We start from the raw sequence: 6,180 nt of genomic DNA on the forward strand, positions 1-6,180 counted from the left end.
TATAATGATGACAGTCCAGTGTGAGATATAAGATTAATAAAGTGCAGTGCTGATGATCATGAGAGATCATGAGAGATCAAGTGTTCAAAAGTCTGATTGCTTGGGGGAAGAAGCTGTCATGTAGTTGGCTGGTGCGGGTCCTGATGCTGCGATACCGCCCGCCTGATGGTAGCAGTGAGAGCAGCCCATGACTTGGGTGGCTGGATTCTCTGACGATCCTCTGAACTTTTTTCACACACCACCTGTTATAGATGTCCTGGAGCGAGGGAAGCTCACCTCCGATGTGTCTGGGAGTTCGCACCACCCTTTGCAGGGCTTTGCTGTTGTGGGCGGTGCTATTGCCGTACCAGGCGGTGATGCAGCCAGTAAACATTGTAAACAAGACAGTTTATCAAAGTTATACTTTCTACATTTTAGATTTTGTCATCATAAAGTGCAGTCTAGACTGCAGACAAGCAGCACATTTTCACTGCTGCTACTGCACATGCACATTAATCAGAAGGGATGGAAATTACAGAATCTAGACAGCTACCCACAGCAGCAGCAGCACAATCTCAAGCAGCAGCACAATCTCCAGCACCACCTCCATCTCCGGCAGCACCCCCTCCATCCCCAGCAGCACCATTGTCAGTAGTAGGATTATGCATCCGGAAGCAAGTCAGGGTGACTTGCACACACTGGCATTCAAATAAATAAAAGGAACTTGCTGGTTCACATTAACAGAAAGCACAAGCAAAGGGTAACTGAAATTTCAGCTAAACGGCACCTGTCATGCCAATGCATTGATGCCAAAAATGGCATCTTTGCTGTTGATAAATCATTCTTTAAGCCTTGCTCTCCTATACATGTTCAGAAACAAATATGGTGTGAAAGCCAAAACCTAATCTGCTTACATGTGACTGCTCCAGAAAATATATTGTTGTGAAATAATAAAATGTGTTGTGTTATTGTTTTATCATAGAAACTTAGTGCAAAGGCCAGGTGAAATTTGATTTGCAATGTCCTTACTGAGAGACTGTGAGGTACAGCTTTTAACTTCTTTGCATGTAAACCATTATTATCAGCAGTGGAATGTCATCATATAATACATTCAGAGTACACTATATACTGTATGTACAATATGGTCTTATTCCACTCTTAATTAACAGGGTGCACCACTTCAGCTTGGAGGGACTGACTGTGGGATATTCATGTTGATGGTAAGTGGTCTTATAATTGCTATACCATTGTCTCTGTGTGTGCTAAACACTGCATTTGTTAATATAACATCAGAGTTTTGATTTTGTATTTCAATATGCCCTGTATGTGACCCTTGGGAAGCCCTTTGATTTTTCAGCAGAGAGTTTTTACCAATTTCTGGTTATTCGTTCAGCAAAAAGTGTTGAAAACTCAATTAACATTTTATTATGCTTATGATTTTCAATTGCCATCTTTTATCAGTCTGACATGCCTGTAATGAGGAGGTGGTGGTGCCATCCTTTCTACTGCAGGTATTTCCTCTGGCAAGGTATGATACTGATAACTATACTTTATGTGTGCATTCCCAGTATGTAGGTCATTTGTAATAAATAAAAAATAATGCACACTGGAACATTTTCCAATTTTACAGTTTTCCAATTTTACAGTTTTGTCACTTTTTCTTTAAAGCCAATAGTCAGTCACCAAGCAAATGATCCAACCGGATCTAAACATCATGGAGGTTACCCCATCTGTGCTCGACATCATGGAGGTCACCCCATCTACGAGAATCCATGTATGTACTGGGAATATTTATGTATTGTTTGACTATTGTTTGTTTATGTAATAACCTTTGCTGTTTCATAAAAGTGTTTGAGCAGCACTTGACTAATGAAATTATTATTATTGAAATGTCATATCTTTTTGAACAAAGGACTCAGCGGTGATGAAACGGATTCTGCTCGACTGTGACTGGGTGGAGGAGAACCGAACCCACTTTGCTGGGACAGTTCACTTACCACAGGTCATATGGATGAACGAGGATGATGCCTTGTTGGCCATAACAATGCGGGCCCTGTTTATTGACACTATTTTCTGTGAAGGTGAAATGAATGAGGACAAAATCCAGGCTCCTTTCCTTTTCAATATAACAAAATAAATATTTGTATGTCTTGCCTGCACAACCCTCACCTTCTACAAGCTAACTGATGGGTAGGTCTGGGTAAATATTGTTTTGTAAACTTTTTGTATTGTCTTGTAGATTTAGGGTTTGTAAAACGTCTTGTATTTTCAACCAATTAAAAGTTTTGTGGGGGGAAAATAGTGAAAAGTGTTCTTTAAACTTAGCTATTTATCGCTATACTATTCTTTTATTATACTATACTATACTATACCTTTCTCAGCAGGAAACCGATGGAGTGCGTATTCCAGGTAGGGAAGGCGGTATTTCCCCAAGTGAAGGAGTTCAAGTACCTCAGGGTCTTGTTCATGAGTGAGGGGACAATGGAGCGGGAGGTTGGCCGGAGAATCGGGGCAGCGGGGGCGGTATTGCACTCACTCTATCGCACCGTTGTCACAAAAAGAGAGCTGAGCCGAAAGGCAAAGCTCTCGATCTACCGGTCAATTTTTGTTCCTACCCTCACCTATGGTCATGAAGGCTGGGTCATGAGCGAAAGAACTAGGTCACGAGTACAAGCAGCCGAAATGGGCTTCCTCAGAAGGGTGGCGGGCTTCTCCCTTAGAGATGGGGTGAGGAGCTCAGTCATCTGTGAGGAGCTCGGAGTAGAGCCGCTGCTCCTTTGCGTCGAAAGAGTCAGTTGAGGTGGTTTGGGCATCTGGTAAGGATGCCCCCTGGCCGCCTCCCTAGGGAGGTGTTTCAGGCACGTCCAGCTGGGAGGAGGCCTCGGGGAAGACCCAGGATTAGGTGGAGAGATTACATCTCCACACTGGCCTGGGAACGCCTCGGGGTCCCCCAGTCAGAGCTGGTTAATGTGGCTCGGGATAGGGAAGTTTGGGGCCCCCTGCTGGAGCAGCTGCCCCCGCGACCCGACTTCGGATAAGCGGTTGAAGATGGATGGATGGATGGATGGATACTATAATTCAGTTTTGTATCTTAAATCTTATTATACATTTTGTTCCTAGATTGAAGATTGAATTTTATGTTAGCTGTACATTTAGCTAATAAAAGTTAACAGAAATAAAATAAATACAGCAACACTTGATGGCAGTGAAGTATGTGACTAATAAATTGTAAATTAAGTAACACTTCCAGTCTACTAATAAATGTTCCTGGAATGGTTGCCTTGCTACTAGTCATCAGTGTGCCGCTGATGCAAAACCAATAAATGACTGGACTATGCCACCCTGTATTTAACAGGGAAATACTAACCCAAATCGAAAAGGGCACAAAGGTTTGTTGTTTCTAGACAAGAGTGCGAGAGACGTGGATACCAAGGTACAAAAATATTGTATTTATTTTAACAGATGAATCATAATGGGCACTGCATGCTCATTTCATCCTTTAAAAGTGTATTAGAATTATGAGCATTATGTATTAGACTTTACACACCCATAAAACATATACTTTGAACACAAAGGGCTGAAGCTTACCAGGAGCAGGAAGGCTAGCCGGGGGCAGCAATTCCCTGATAAAGACACGTCACCCACAAGTGTACACTCACACACACACACAAACACAGGTGAGTCAGTTGTAAAACCACAGCATTCCACAGGTGAAAGGGGCACTACCACCATTTAGCGGGGAACAGCTTGCCCCCTGCACTGGGCCTTCAGCTCCTGAAAACACAGAAGGGAAAATTAACTAAATACTCATACAATTAAAAACAAAGACCAAAACTGATTTTTAAGATACAACACATAATATGTTAGTGTGAAGGGCAGGGGAGAGCTAATGACAAATCACTGTACCAGGACCAACTTCCCACAAACAATAACAAGATAAAATGTTTTCAATTAATACAAAATAACACCATTCCCAAACTATAATGATGATCTCGTGTGGCATAATTAGCATCACTGGAACACTAATAAAAGTAATAATAAAAAAGTCAACAATGTTATTACAGACAGACTGTTGCTGGTAAATTATAATGGAAAGGAAGAGCTTACCTACAAACATTTACACGCTTTATTTAGAATTAAAAAAGCAATGACACTAATGTAACTGCACCATGTCTAAGATCCGTATCCGTCACGGCCGTTCAAAGCCCAGCGACCTTCTGTCTAAAAAGTACTTTATTGGCATGATTGTGTTTACATACAATATTGCCAAAGCATTAATTCACAAAACAGATAATGACAAGACAAATAATAATAATAAAATATGAACAAATAACAATAAATATAAATTGCCTGGTAATGAATCAAATAAAATAAAAACTATAATAACAATATACACTATACAATATTTAAGGACATTATGAACATAAGAAAATAAAAATACTGTGACTGAAGTACATTAAGGCATTGATTGGTTTCTGAGGATGTGCATCTCAAAAAATGAATTTTGCTGCAACTGGTGCATGATGGTCCTCCCCCAGTAACACCAGCATCTGATCGATTTCTGCTGAACTGGAAAACTGTGGCATGAGGTTTGAGAGTTTGTGGAGGTATTTCTCTCTCAGCTCTGTAAATGTCTCACAGTGAAGGAGAAAGTGTTTCTCTGTCTCGACCCCGTGTCACAGTGAGCACAGACTCAGACTTATTAATTTATGCCTTTTAATAACTTATTTTCTTGACTTTTAAGAGTTTATTAATTTCTACAATTTCAAGACTTTCAATTCCATGATTTTTTTAAAGTATTTATTTCTAGGACTTAAGAAATGATTACTTCCATAACTTTTTAAGACTCATTTAATTTCTCTGTTTTGGTAGAATTTATTTTTAACTTTATAAGACTAAAAATTATTTAGTAATTTTCAAGAATTCAATACTATGACTCAATAAATTAATTTACATGATTTAAGAATTTTTTTAATTCAGATTTTTAGAAATTACTATCCATGACTTTTTATTAGAGCCAATTTCCAAGTTGTGGAAATTGATAAAGACATGGACATTAATACATTCTTCAAGTCATGGTAATTTCTGCACCAAATATAATTGTCCATTTTTCTAGTTATGCTAGAAATATTTATTCAGATAGGCATTGGTCTTTCTGAGTGCAGTCTCTATAAAATTATAAAACAATCCTTTATCTTGTAATCACGAACATCTAGAGAAGCATTTGACATGTGATGGGAATTAATTGTTTAAAAAGTGTGTAAAATTGTTACATCATTCTGAACATACTATGAATGATTTGTCCCACTTGTTTTCCAGGAGCACTTGAGGGGCGGCGTCTGAAGATGAGGAGGCGGGCAGCTCTCAACAAGGAGCTGATCGGACAACAGGAGACCGAGAGAGGGTGCAGAAAGGGGAAGGTAGAAGGACAAAGAAGATGGATGGAGAAGAGGGTGAGAGGCCTGGAAAGAGCAGTTCCGAGGAGAGGAAGGGAGAGGAGGATGAAGAGGAGGAGGGACAGAAGGATGAAACTCCAGAGGCCATGCTAACAGAAGAAGATATGATCCAGCAGAGTCAGGCGGAGTATGACTTGGGCCGGTTCAGTCCGACACTCCTCCAGCCCTCCTGAGCTACCACTGGACACACACATCATTGACATTGAAGAAGACCTGCAGAGACTCCAACTGGCCCGCAGACAGCTGCAGGTGAGTATCTCTCAATTACATCATACATTTCAAACCAGATTGAAATTACAGATCACATGCTTTAAAATTGTCCCTACCTTGATTGCATTGAGAATATCGTTAATGGTGTGTTCTAAGACAAGTTTAACCATATCTATTGTTCATATTTAAGGATTTTGAACAAAACACTACATATCAAACTTTGGTAATTATCTTGTCTCATACCATTTCCAATTCCTAGAACATGCGAAAAATGGGATGCATTACTAAAGGTTGGTCACATTTGAACTGGCTCACATTTTGACTGCTGTAAAGATCTATTCATGAAAGAGTACTAATGCAACTTTTATTTCCCATTTATCAAAAAGGCGATGCAAATTAAAGTGCTGAGGATGCGTTTGTGCATTGTGCAAAAGAGGGTATTGGCGGAGATTAAGCCCAGTTCAGCGTGAAAATGCCTTTGACTGGAAAAATGTACCTGTGGGCCAATAAATAGTCCACACAAACCTTTCTGCTT

Source organism: Xyrauchen texanus, chromosome 6 (assembly GCF_025860055.1).
Source record: "Xyrauchen texanus isolate HMW12.3.18 chromosome 6, RBS_HiC_50CHRs, whole genome shotgun sequence".
Taxonomy (NCBI): domain Eukaryota; kingdom Metazoa; phylum Chordata; class Actinopteri; order Cypriniformes; family Catostomidae; genus Xyrauchen; species Xyrauchen texanus.